Genomic DNA, 14,834 nt, shown 5'->3' on the forward strand with positions numbered 1-14,834 from the left:
AGAATTTAAGGTTCATATTTTTCAGCATCTGAATCTGTTCTGTACCTTTTGCAGTGATTTACGATATCAAATTCAACCACACATAAAACAGGCAGGCTACTTATATAAGGAAATGGTCCGTGTATTTAAAGCAGTAGGGTAGCTGAGGGTAAATGTGGGTAAATGGAGTTTGCCAACTTTTCATTTGGGGAATATAGTTTAGCTTGGTTAGTTATCATATTACTACTTCTTTTTTTAACCGCTTCACCACTGATTTAAAGGACATACCTTTTTTAAAAGACAGTTTGGGGATTCTAGGTGGGAATAATATTCAGTAAAATATGGCAAATTTCTATGTAGCATGAAGGATGTTTACACTGTTCATAGCTCAGTTACAATAACCATTCATTTCTTGTTCTTTCCAAGTCAGGGAGTATCCAGAGGGAAAAGCTACAAATAGAAGCTTGAATAAACTCAAGCTCTCTGGATTTTTTCTTCCACCTGCAGTTGTTACTTGTTTCAAAAATATCTTGCATTCTTTTAAAATGGCAATGCATGCTGCAGACATAAGGGTTTGTCTAATGTTGGAAAGAAAAAGCATCAGTTTTCCCAACTTAGAATTAACTTCTCAAAAGAACTTGTCAGAGGTGGTTATATAGCTAAAGCACAGGACTGGGAGTCAGGAGATTCTATTCCTGGCTTTAACACTGACTCTCTGTGTGACTCTGAACAATCATTGACTTCAGTGGGCTTTGGGGAATTCATCCAAGTGAAAGGAAAGAGGAGAGGAGGCTTGCATGAACTCTATTCAAGAGCTGCCGGGGTTTGGTGCACCCCAGTTCAGCCTAGCACAACCTTCACAAAGTATGTAAAATTAAAATGTGAAGCACCTTTGTGCTAGTCACCTTTATGAGTGTGGCTGGGATGAGGAGAGTTGTGTATTGTGATGAAATGGTTACTCACCCTTACTCGACCCTGTAGTTCTTCGAGATATGTACTCCGCTCTAGGTGCGTTTGTGCCTCCAATGCCTTTGATCAGAGGTTTTTCACAGTAGTGTCTGCTCAGCCCGCACATGCGTGCTCGTCAGCCTCATGCCCCATGCCATTGTTATACAGCAGTGTGCGGGCAAACTGCCCTCAGTTCCTTCTCTACTGCAAAGCCCTACAGCAGAGAACTCCGAAGCAGAGGGGAAGGAGGGTGGGTAGTGGAGCACCCATAGGGCACGCATTTTGAAGAACTACAGTTACCGCACAGGGTGAGCAACCATTGTTTCTTCTTCGAGTAGTGTTCCTACAGGTGCTTCACTGTAGGTGATTACCAAACAGTGCCCCTTTAAGGAGGAGGGAGCTTTGGAGTCAAGTACAATATGGAAAACAGTAGAGCTGGGCCAAACACAGCATTGAACGCAGTATCATGAGTTACTGCGTAATGTTCAGCTAATATACGTATAGAAGCTCAAGTAGCAGCTTTACATTTTTCAATAATGGGCACGTTTTCAGGAAATGCCGTAGAGGTGGAAATGGACCTTGTATAGTGAATTCATATGTCTCAAAAAGCTTGAATATTATGATATTAGTAGCAAGAATTAATGCACTCGGATACCCACTTGGAAAGTCTTTGATTAGAAGTTGCAGAACCTTTTGAACTATCCGTGGTTTGTAGTGCTGTTCTCGCTACCAACTGGCCCTCTTGGCTAATGGTTTGCAATTACTCTTTTTGCGTATCTGGCAAGTGGTCAATAAAAGCACTGGGTTTGCCGTAGTTCATATAGTCATATTTAGCCATTAGGGCTTGGTAGTTTGACACTCTAAATTGTAAAGTCACAGAGAAGTATGCATTTCACCCGAACAGGTCGAGCCTCTTACAATCTCTATCATAGGGGGTTGATTTCGTGTGATGTTGCTTTCCTTGTGCGTTAACAGTGTCCACTACTATAGAGGTGGGCTGAGGGTGCATGAAAAGAAAGTCTGCCTGCTTGGTGAGCATGTAAAACTTTTTGCAGCCCTTTTATATATTGGTGGAATAGAGGCTGGTGTCTGGTTGATGACCTTGTCAGGGTCTAAAAGCGCCTCATTGTTTGGGAGGGCAATTCTCAACAAGGAAGATGTGTGTAGTATGTCCAGCAATTTATGGTTAGAGTCTTTCACCTCTTCTAGAGGAATTTGCAGAGCATCAGAACAATTATAAACTAACACTATCAAATATAAAGTAAATAAGTAAACTGGACTGCTACTCATTCCATCTCAGGCAAAGGGCAGTTGAGAAGGAACTGAGGGTGGTTTGCCTGTCACCGCTAGATAGCCTCGAAGCAGACCAGGAGGGAGGGCGCATATGGAAGTTGAACAGACACTGCTACCAAAATTCTCTGATTAGGGGTGTAGAGGAAAGCTCAGATACACCTACAGTGGAGCATCCATAGGGACACTACTCGAAGAAGAAGCTAAAGCTACTACTACTTACACCAATACTAAGAACGTCTATAAACTAAGTACTAGAATAAAGTTGAGAGATCTCAACTTCCAGAGCTCATTTTTAGCCTGAGTTATGAGTTGAGAAGGAACTGAGGGTGGTCTGCCTTCACAGTGCTATGTAACAACGGCATGGGGCATGAGGCTGAGTGACTAGCATGTATGCACGGGCTGAACGGACACTACTATGAGAAATCTCCATTCAAAGGAGCAGGGGGCGGAAGTGGAGCACCCTAGGGACACTACTTGAAGAAGAAACAGGTAGCTGTAAATACAGTAACTCCTCAGTTAACGTCCTCCCACTTAACATTGTTTTGAAGGCTTTACGCTGCAGGCCATTAGGGTCCTAGGGCCCGTTGTTAAGGGCCCTGCAATGCTCCCTTATAACATCACCTGGCTGACATTACAAGGGGGCACGAGTTTCAGATGGGCAGCTCCCAGAATCGTGGCCATGGGGAGGTGAAGGAGCTGCAGGCACCCCTGCACCAAACAGGAGCTACCCCAGGTAAATGCTCTGCACCTCCTGCCTGCCCCAGCCCTGATCCTCCTCCGACGCCCCCACTCTGAGCACCCTCCCGCACCCTAACTCCCTTCCAGACCCTGGAGCACGGGCCGGAGGACTCAGGAGGAGCAGGGGCAACTGCGCAGCCGCTTCTCTCCGGCCAGCTTTGAAGGGGAAAGTGGCACTTTTGTTTGCCCCCAAAACATTTCCTTGGAACCTAACCCCCCACATTTACATTAACTCTTATGGGAAAATTGGGTTCATTTAACATCGTTTCACTTAAAGTTGCATTTTTCAGGAACATAACTACAACGTTAAGTGAGGAGTTACTGTACTGAAAAATGGTCCCCGTTCTCCAATTTTTGTCAATTAGATGGTTGGTGAGGAACATTACACATTAATTAGTTAAATATTTAAATTCTATTCTTCTCTATTCAGGTTCTTATATCACAACCATCCCTTTTGTATATGGCCATGTTCCAGTAGTGCATTAAATGATAGGACAAGCATCTATTATGTATCTCACACATGAAGTTTCTCCCTTCCTCTCACCAAGGGGAAATTAAATGTTAATCTTCTAATATATGCAAGTACATAGTTTTGCATAAATATACAATTCTTGATTGGCTGCCTACAAAAGTTACTGCAAATTTTACACTGGAAATGAATAGAACAGTAATAAAAATAGGCACTATATTTAGTCTCATTCTTCACTGAAGAAATGTATCTAATATCTGTTGCCAGCAATGAACACACACTATTTAAAATATTAAAAATAGCTGCATGCAGTTCATAGTGCTGGTACTTCTATTCTACTGTCTATAATACTTTTTAAAAATTCCATTTAGAAGATTTCCCAAAAGACCTGAAGTTAGGAAAAGGGAAGCCATCAGAAACATAGTGGAGGTTCATTGTTTATCTGTATGCCTATTCTATTTGATAATCCAGGCCACTGGTTTTGTTTAAATCCCTGACTCAAACTGAGTGAACCTTTACATTTGTTGTTAGGGAACTATTTGAAATAGCTTTTTTCCCCACATGGTGAAGATGTTCTCCTGTCTCCTGTGCAGAGTAAGCATCTCTTCTCATTGTCACCAGACTGGTACAGCCTACTGACAGCCCTGTTTCTGACCTTAATTTCCTCTTCCTGCCTGTAGCTTTTTCACGGGTGAAATATGATACGCATACACATGTCCAAGGCACGTATGAAAGAGGAAGCAGCTGCAGCAGTGGTCCTAGTCACAACACAACTACTGAGCATCATGTTTCTAACTTTAGCTCAGCTCCTTTCAGATGGGTTCCTGCCATCTCAACACTGCTAAGGTTAGTAAAATAAACTATTTAAAACATAGATTCACCTAAACTGCTTGGGTCTGAAGGAAAACACGCATCTTTCTAACTTGGTGCAGTCTCGAGAGACAAAGTTATTGGACCAACTTCTATTGGTGAATATAGACAAGCTTTTAAGCTATACAGAGCTCTTCTTCAGGTCACAGGTGCAGCCTAGACAGCCTGGACTATGATTAAGGGATAGGAACATTTAAAAGGACCACTTCTGTGGCAGATTTTGTGATGCACACTTCCTCTTTCTTTTGTCTTAATGGCTGGATTTTGTTTTCTTTAGAATTCTCATTTAAGATGACTCAATGGAACAGTTGTGGTAGGGTTTGCAGGTTATAAACCTCAGTGCTCCGTGCAGCTCTGCCACATAAAGGCTTTTTGCTTCCCACCGCACAGGGGATTTTGGATGTGGGGCAGATTGGGAGTAGTGCTGATAGACAACACAATCCCCTGACAATTCTCTCTGGTGGAAGAGGGGTGCATGAGTTATGGGAACAGTGCCAAGGCTGCAGCTGTAGCCATCAACTGACTCTGCTATGTGTTTCACAGGCTGGGAGAAGATAACTATATGCTATATGTTTATATGCTAAACATTATACATTGGTTCTAAAGACAATGGCCAGATTCATCCTGTCAACATGGTATGTTGCTATTAGCGCTCAGGCCTAAGAACTGAGTTAGGGCAGCCAGGACAATCAATCGGAGGAGACTGTCCTGGACAGGTGTTGAAATGTAGTGCATCTCACAGGTGAGCTGCAACTGCCCTGCTATACTGGCACTGCCACTTTGGGGTCTTTATTGGCCAGTTCTGGTCCCCAGTGCAGCGGACGTTGGAGGCATCTTTCAGCCTTGAGACCTCACTCCAGGCAGACTGGAGGAATTTGTCTGCCTTCGTGTATACGGTACCTGCACTAGCAGAATATAAGAGAACAATAGAAAGAATGATACCTTGCATTTATACTGAGCCTTTCGTATGGGGATCCCAAAGCACACTATAAGCATTAATTAAGCTCACAACACTAGTGTTCTTAACTATTTTACAGGTGTGTAAAATGAGGCACAGGTAGATAATTGACTTGCCCAAGATCAAACAGCAAGTTTGCACCAGAGCTGGGAATATAACTCAGATATCTTGATTGCGATTTTCAAAAGAGTCTAGAGATTTGAGACACATATCTAATCATTATAATTAGTGGAATTCTTACACTTATTTGATCTCCTTTTTCTTCAAATCAGTAAAATAAAAGTAAGATTAGTTATCCTGATTTACCGCAGTAAAAAGTATAAAAAGTTTTCACAGATGACTTTAGATGGCTATTTCATTTTACTTCCATGAAATTCCGTTTCAAATTTTATGTCTATTTTATTAACTTTACTTAATTCAGGATTAATTTTAAATTAGAATATATAAACCTGTTCCACATTAACAATAAGCCATGCAGTGCACGGGCAATAGCTAGCTATATGACATCTTGTTAAGGATATTTTAGAATCAAAGCAAATTAGGAAATCTGAATGATCAGTGTTATTTAAACTGCTGAATACTAACTATGAGGTTTATTTCCCCCTGCCAGTTCACATATCAGTTCTGTAATGTTCCTATTCCAAAGATGAGTGAATTCTGGTTCTTGCTTTTCATGGCCATAGTTTCAAAGCATGTTACTTGCCTAAGGCCATATACACTGTTTCAAAGCAATCAAGCTGAATCACTATTCCATTTCACTGTTTATATGCCTCCCATTTTGTTTGCCATATTTACTGGTGAGCACAACTTGCCACCCTTATCTTTATCATTTAGGCTCTAACGTTACCCCATTTTGCTGTCTTTGAGATGTAAGTAGATGATGATCTGCTTACATATCCCAAAAGCTATTAGTAAAATAAATACATATGTAACAGATGGACAAGTGCACCTGGGGTTTTATGCCCATAGAGCTGTCATGATGTCCCTCCAATCACACTTTTACCTTCTAAGGGGAGTACACCTGTATTTTTTGGCAATGTGAATGGAAACAAATGTGTGATAATCTCAAAGCTACCTCTCAATCTTTGTTCTACTTACATGAGCATTGAAAATTGTATTCTCTATCCTGTGGCTGACATTTATCAGTATTTTACTGGTGCGAAAACCTATTTTAATTGGTATTTTTATTTTGCTGTATGAAAACCAATTATAATACATTTAATATTTATTTTAACTATATATACAGAAGGTTTGGGTATATGATATAGATATCTGTATCATATACCTAAGCCTTCTGTTCGACTTGTGCTTTAAAATATGTTCCAAATATTTTTACAAAAACCGAAGAAATGTATCCAGATGCAAACTAAAGAGGCTCTGTTAAAATTTTTGACCTACACATTTTGATATTTTTACTAGCAGTGTTTTTTATAATTATGTTAAATCTTTCCTGTCCTCATTGTAAAGGTATTTACTTCAAACAATTAAAGGTCTTGATGCAGCAAACATTTATGGACCTGATTCCGATTTACACTATCTTGCTGAATACACTTTACATTAATGTGAAAGGCATTAGTGTAGATCAGAATCAGGTCCTTCTGCGCTTGCTTAACATTCGGCACATTGAGTAAACATACATAAAGTTTAGCACATGCTTAAATGGTCGCAGGATTGGAGCCAAAATGATTTATTAAAAAATAAAAACAGAATGTTATCTAGTTCACTAAAATCTATATGATGGCCTAGGGCCTCTGGTGCGGTGTGGCTGCTTTGTGCTGCACTGCTGGCACAATCTAGCCATAAAACAGGGTGAGCAGGCCCAGGGAAGATCATCCTATTTCTAAGGTGATCCAACTTAGAGCTGACAAAACGGTTCATATGCCACATGCCTTTGCTTGTACAGCATGAAGAAACTGGTGTGGCTGGATGCCTCTATGTCATTGCTTATCTTGGGGTGATTTTGACCCCTGTGGCCATTAAAGGTTTATGCAAATAAGAGTGGTCCTAGAGAAACTGGTCAAGCACAAAGCAGAATCATAAGGAAGGATGGTCCAATGGATCATTACATTTATGGATTGTGGTCCAGTGGAAAGAGGAAGGATGGTCTAGTGGTTAGACCATTAGCCTGGGACTTCAATTCCCTGCTCCACCACAGACTGTGGTGTATCCTGTGTGACCTGGGGTGAGTCACTTAGTCTCTCTGGCCCAGATCCTCAAAGGTATTTAGGCAATTAACTCCCACTGAAATCAACAGGAATTATATGCCTAAATACCTTTGAGGATCTGAGCCTCAGTTTTCCATCTGAAAAATGGGGACAATAGTACTTCCCTATCTCACAAGGGTGTTATAAAGCTAAATACATTAAAGCTTGTAAGACGTGCAGATATTTTACAGTGATGACAGTCATATAAGTACGTAAGACCAGATGCTCAAGGCAGTGAAAAGGTGAGCTTTCACCTTTACATCCTTTAACTTTTGCTCTGTGCATGTGCCCCAACACATCTGCCCCAACACATTTATCCATATATTTGTGTTTCCTTAAACCACTAGTGTTTACTTCTCAAATTGATCTGTCTAAATTGGATTAGTGAGAATTAAGATATTAATCTCAATTGAGGAATATTTTCTAGAGCATCCATTCTACTGCAAACAAGGGAATGCAACAAAACACTGAAAACTGAATTGATCTTTGCTTGAAGTTACACCGGACAAGGTTGTGCACACGTATGCTGCTGCTCTGTTCAATGAGGCACATGTTGTTGATTTGTGGACATCTTTATTAAATGATTACAAAAGAGTCCTTCTAGTTTCCTGGGGAGTAACAGTCAATTCTTTCCCCTGAGGACTCCTTCCCTGCTAAGCATGATGGAATAAGACCAACTTGTTATTTCAGGTTATAAATTTAGAAAGCAGAAATGTGTTTAGACTGCTAGACATAGAATGTTATTCCCTGATTTGTCAGATTAACAATGGTTTTAAACTACGAGATTTTCTAATTTTTTTGTTCGGCATTCTGTTAAAAAACATATCTGCCATCATGTTCTGTTAAAAACAACTACCACCACCACTATGTATAGAAGTTACCAGGAAAAAATATATTTACAAATAAAATAAACACTAAATGGGGAATTACAATATTTTTAGTTGTAAAGCACAGATTAGATAGGGCCTGGAGTCAGGGACTGGATCTAATGCATCTGTTGTTTTCCCCCATCTCTATATTTTGGTTTCCATCTTCAGAGATAAAAGAAATCTTAGTCACTGATGGTCATTAAAAAATCTATGACACTTCTCATAAGAACAAGTGTATTAACCCCAATGTCCAGAACTAATTCCAACCTGTGTAATTATAAGTCTTATTAAATTTCCCTGCAGTTTCAATTAGATAAAATATTCTACACTTTAACCTAAATATTAATGTAGAATTTTGTGTGCTGTTAAACAGTTACTGTGTTTCACCCCAGCAGTGGCTGCACTTCAGTAGTGGATTAAATGAACCCCATGTATTCATTCATTCACCCCACCCGGGGTATGGGTATGGGCCACAGATCCATCTCTCCAGATCTCTCTATCCCTGGGCCATCTGCTGTTCCAGGTATATAGTTTTTTTTTTTTATCAACCTGAAGGTCGCGTCGCCAGGTATTTTCTGGGCCTCCCTCTTTCGTTTCTTTTTGGGGTTCCCACCGCAGCTGTCTGGTGATGTTTGTTTGCTGCTGCTGTAGTGTATGTCCTATCCAGCCCCACCTTCTCCTTCTAATTTCTTCCTCTGCTGGGAGTTGACGGGTCCTCTCCAAGAGGTGGATGTATAGTTTGCATATATTATGTGGTAAGTATTAAAAGTGCTTTGGAATCCTTTTGCACATGAAATGCAATATAAATGCAATATTATGGAGGTGCTTGGTAGCAGCTTTATGGTTAGAGTTCTATTCAAATGTGGGCTATAAATTCCTGTGTTACTCTAAAAGTGGGTGGCTAATTGGTGTGAAATTTCACACATGGTTAGTTTTATGCCTATTAAATTTTACATGTAGTTTGTGTCTGGGTTCTCATTATACATTTATAATACAATGCCTTTGGAATTGGGATCTGGCTGATATTTGTCCTTGGCAGTCCTACTTTTCACTGTTGATGGATATCTTTTATGAACCAATGTCTGTCTAAACAAAAACTGGTAAATATGTGGATCCTGAGTAGATCTGTTGTAATGAATTAAAAAAAAACAGATTATGGACTTGGGGTCATTTTTAACCATTATTCACGTTATAATTAAAAATGCATGTGCTGTGCACCCAAGCTTGATTGATGAGTGCCAAGTGCATGGACATTTGATTGATGGGGGCTGGGTATATATACAATCTTCTCTAACAGGAACCACCCTTTCCTGTCAGATTTTACTCTACAATAGTTTCTTGGGCAGCCACTGGTTATGAAGGGCTCACATGCAGCTGCTGGCAGGTAAAATCTTCTACCTTCATACAGGTTTGCCTAGTCTCACCCATGTACCCACTCTTACTTACACTTTGAAACACCCTAGGATATTAACAGCTCAAACACATTTCTGTGAAATAGTTAAGATTGCTACACACATAACATACCCAAGACAAATCCATAACAGCAAGGATATGAAAAGTTAAAACACCTAACTGCACATACTCCCTACTCTTCCCTCCATACTCTACTATTACCACAACTACCACACAACACAGACCATGTAGTGCAACCTTAACTCTGCGCTCACAAGGACGCCAGCCTTTCATCATCACTTTTAATTGCCATTCTGCAAACGCTAAACTGCTGTGTCCCAGTACAACTAACTCCTACATCAAGCAACCACGGCTACTATTGTTGGGGAAAGATAATCCAATAAAGGAGTGTGTGCATATGTGTGGAAGAGGGGCAGAATTAAGGTTGCAATGCATAGTCTGTTGTATGGTTGTGGTAAAGATAAGGTGTGCATGAAGGAGCAGAGGCTAAGGAGTAGAGGGTTACTGGCTTAACTATTCATTTCCTTGCTCTGCGTGTGTGTCTCAGGTATGTTACATTATTGCAACCCTGCCTGCTTCCAAACTAATTTTTGTGTACTGTATATTAATATTGTCAGAACTTGCTGTTTTTAGTTCTTGATAATAACTGTGACACTATAGTTAATTATTATGCTTCTAATATGATGCTTCTGCTTTGGTTTTATTTTGCATAATTATTTCTGCTGCCACCTGTTGGTAAATATTTTATGATACTAAAATAATGATAGAAAAACATGAGGACTAGCAGTGAATTTTTATATCAGCTGCTTCTGTTGAGTTTCATCATTGCTTTCATCATTTACTTATTTCCAAACTCCTCCATCAAGCAAAAGGGTGTTGAAAGTGACTCCTGAAAGAATCTAATGTAAAGTGATGTGACAAGCCAATTGGATGCCTAACAAAAAATAAGTAACAGTTCAATGAGTGAAAAGGAGATTACAAGAAACTGATACAGGTACATGAGCAGAACTCTCCAGCTTTCCAAACCTTCACCATAAAGCTTTTGGGAAGGAAGTGATGTTTCAAGGTGTGAGATTCTATACAGGTCTCCAACAAGAATCAGAAGGGGACTTTGGCCAATATGATTCTGACGTAAGGGCCTAATCCAACTCCCACTGAAGTTAATGAAAAGGCTCCCGTTGACTTCAATGGGAGGATCAAGCTTTACATGCAGTCTCTGAGAACTGACAATGATGATTTGTTGTCTATGTTTGCCAATCATCCACATTTTTTTTGGATAAACATACCAGTTTCTAGAAGAAAAATCCTCATGTTAAGCTAACTCCAACTCAGGAAAATAACCTGATTCACATTAAACAACTTAGTAGTTACACAGTTTAAACACAGAAAATTAGAGGTCTCTCAGATTAGCCTACTATTTTGGAATAGCTTTGTCTCTCTGGAGCATTTTTATGCGGTCTTGGCTTTATTTTTTACCCCCTAGTCAGTGCCTTGGAAAATTTTGATTCTGGCACTAAAACTGTCTGCATCTTATTCCTTAAGCGGAGTGTCATTTCTTGTATGCAAAACTTCATTTTAAATGGAAAATCTGGCCAATACCAACCTAATGAGGAAACAGATTTTTTATACATGCTATTAAAGAACTTGTAGTTTTTTTGGTTGAGGCTCTCACATCTGCTTCAACCTCTCTTTGCCTCAAACTACTTCATCACCTGTTATCAAAGAACTGTTCATGGCAACTCAACAACGATTTTCCTAAATGACTGTGAGACCTCATTTAGATTTTTAATAAACAGTCACATTCTAATGAGGTCTTCATAAAACTGACTAAATATGTTTAGAAATCATTAGCTTAAATTACCAGTGCAAAAGTCTCCTTTGGGAGCCTTGCAGATTTTGTGATAAGACTTCTGGCAGATGGATTGATATAACAACACAAGTGAGTTTTGAGTCTCCACACAAACAATGCAAATGTGAGTGACTGGGTAACAGGCTACTAGATAAAGAGCTAAATGTCCCTCAAGTAGGTTCATTAAAGAGGGAAAACAATCAAAACAGATTTCTGTGCCATTTAAATACCAGGCGCACAGCAGTCTGCAGGTGCCAGAAAAACTGACAAGGGTCCCTTGCTGGAACACACAAGAGCTTAAAGGGATGCACAGTTCTGACAAGTGTGTCTCAGATAATGACAGGTATTGGCAGATGTACCCAGACCCTGCTGGAGGGGAATGCAGGGAATGAGTCATCTGCAGCAGGTGCTTGCATTAGGGAAAGCCTCATGGTGGCTCCTCCACCAGCAATTAAAACAGCCCTGATGCATAATGCTCCGGGGCAAAAAGCAAGTGCCTAGTACTGATTAATGACCATCCAGCCAGTCTTGGTAAACAAATACACATACACCCTCTTAATGATTAATTCATGAAGGACACACATTTATGTGAGGAACATATTAAATAGGTGTTCTTCTTTCCTTAAAAATAAGGTACTTTCCCTTGCTTTTCAACTTAAATAGAACAAGTGGTCTGTAAACAAATCTGTAAATCTAATACTCGCAACCGCAACAAAAAAGTAAAACTTCAGAGTCAGGAAAGGTTACTGGGTTTGCCCTGCAGGAAGCTGCCCTATTGTCAAAACAGAAAATGATGACAACAATTCAAGGACAGAGCCCCATTAAAATCATTAATAATCAAGGTAGCACAGCCCTCTGTCCTTGGTGTTGAGAGACAGATGGCATGTTTGTAATGTAACTCCTTGGGGATGATAGCCCCATTTTAGGAATGTGCTCACTTATAGGGCAAAGCCCGGGGCTATTAACTGCATTTCTTTGTGTGTCATAATCTCACTGTTCTTAAAATACAGTTTTAATTCCTTTTTAAAAAATAGTATCACTGCTCCCTTATCGAGTGGATCTATATCTCGGCAAGCCGCAACTTTGTATCCCAGCTGGACTGTTGTACCGTGGGCCCTCTGGGATTCACATGATGTAGGATGCATGGTGGCACTGCAGCCTGCCTTCCTGCCTTTGGGATTTCTGCTTTTACCTGTGCAGAAGCACAATAGGGCCCCTGACAGTAGAAGTTGCTGAAGGGATGTGTTGAGTTAGTAAGGACTGTTGTTGAGGGCTGAAGGATTATGACCAAGATCTTCACTCTCTTCTCTGGGTGAAACCTGACAGTCCTCTTGAGTTTATGCTGCAGAAAGTTGATTCTAAGATAACAATATACTGTTTCATCTGATAAACTGTTTTTGCCTCTAACGGCTTGTCTACATGGGGTCATCCAGGAAAGTTAACACAAATTAACTAAAGGTGTGAATTTGAAGTGGGTTAGTTAACTGCATTAATCCCCTCTGTGAACGCCCTTGTTCAGAAATGAAGGGGCCTTAATTCAGTTTAGTTTAATTGACTTCCAAAGTGAATTAAACTAAACCAAGTTAAGTCCATCTAACTTCTGAATTAACAGTGTACATACAGGGTTTAATGCAGTTTAATCTACTTCAAATTCACAGCTTTAGTTAATTCGGATTAATTTTCTGGGTGTCCTCATGTAGACAAGCCCTAAGGTGAGGGAAATATCCCTTCTTGAGGGATTTCTAGATAAAGCTCCAACAAATTAAGTATACTTAAGAGTGTACTATTATTACAAATATATTTCTTTCATTTTGGTTTGAATGTAAGTGTGGCTGTCACATTGTTTAAGCCTATATTTGATTCACAGGACTGGATTTTTAAAGTGGCCTCAACCTAGTCTTTCTTTTTGCCTCTGCAATTAATGGTACCTGTGTTTTTGTAGCTGGTGTTAACTGCAGTCACAAATCCTATCATTTTGATGTCTAAGTACAGTACTGGTACTTGATTTGTGGGCAGTCTGAGACACCGAGATGTCTAAACGGTAGGATTTAAACTAACAATTAACCATAGACTCAAAATACAGGTACAATAAACTGAGAATGTAAAACTGAACTTGCAAACAAAAAGCTAGAACTGACAATCTGATGCATAATACCTAAAAATTGATCTCCCTATAATGCAAACATTTTTCAGCAGAAAATGTCAACCACCCCATTACCAAGAAATTAAAAACATGCATCAAAACCATTTTGGCTCACAGCAGAATGTATGTACTGTTTCCCCATACTTCAGCAGTTAATGAAAATGCTGGACTTAGAGTAGCCAATGTTTCTGCTGATTTCAGCCAGGATTTTCAATGAGATATAGGAGTGTTGGGTGCCCTACTCTTATTGAATTTCCCTTCGAAAATCCTAGCTAAGATTTGATGCTAGCGCAGAGACTCAGTAGTAAAATAAAATGGTCCATTACTGGTGTGTTTCAAAAAGAGAGTGGCTCTTTTGAATACCTGCTGAAAATCATATTAGCAACAAAGACATGACCAGGAGATAGGGTTGCCAACATTGTAATGTTTAAAAGTTGGAAACTCCAGCAGGAGTATCCCCCCATCCCACCTCTTCCCCTGAGGCCCCTCCTTTTCCCCCTAGACCCCACTCCTACCTCCCCCGCCCCATTTGTTCCTCTTCCCCCTACAGCTGGGTCAGAAGGGACTCGCCTGCGGAGCTGCAGCTGGGTGCTACAGCCGCCCAACATAGGTAGGAGGCAGCCACGTCTGCATAGGGGCTGGCACAGGTGATGACCTGGTGCTTCCCCACCTCCCCCGCCTGCAGTAACTGGACTTTGGGTGTCTGGTCAGTAGACTTGACCGAACACTGTCCGGTCCCCTATTCGATCGAACTTTCTGGTTGAAAACTGGCCACCAGGACACTCTACCAGGAGACCTTCTTCAGAAGCAATCTGTATGGAAAAAGGTGAAGTATCAAGTGGCTAACTCCACTTTTTTCTTTATAAATCAATTCCTGAATAAAGCCTCCTGGTCAGCACACTGATTCTATTTTCTGATTTCAGTGCACTTGTGAGTTAGGCTAATTGTTCCATTTACAGTGCACAGGGTAAAACGGCATCTTCTTATTATTCCCACATCCAAGCAAATTTAAGTCATATCTATGCTGAGCCACTCCTAGAAGATCAAGTAAGCACAGGATTATGACCTGGACATGCAATTTGATTAAGTTCCTGGTTAAGA

The 14,834-nt window shown here is 40.3% G+C and overlaps 1 protein-coding gene across 19 annotated transcripts in view; it reads right to left on the reverse strand.

Annotated features, from left to right (window-relative positions):
* The window catches only part of PTPRM (protein tyrosine phosphatase receptor type M), a 717,223-nt gene that overhangs the window by 27,311 nt on the left and 675,078 nt on the right, over nt 1-14,834 (reverse strand). The window lies entirely within an intron of this gene.

Source organism: Mauremys reevesii, linkage group 2 (assembly GCF_016161935.1).
Source record: "Mauremys reevesii isolate NIE-2019 linkage group 2, ASM1616193v1, whole genome shotgun sequence".
Classification (NCBI taxonomy): domain Eukaryota; kingdom Metazoa; phylum Chordata; order Testudines; family Geoemydidae; genus Mauremys; species Mauremys reevesii.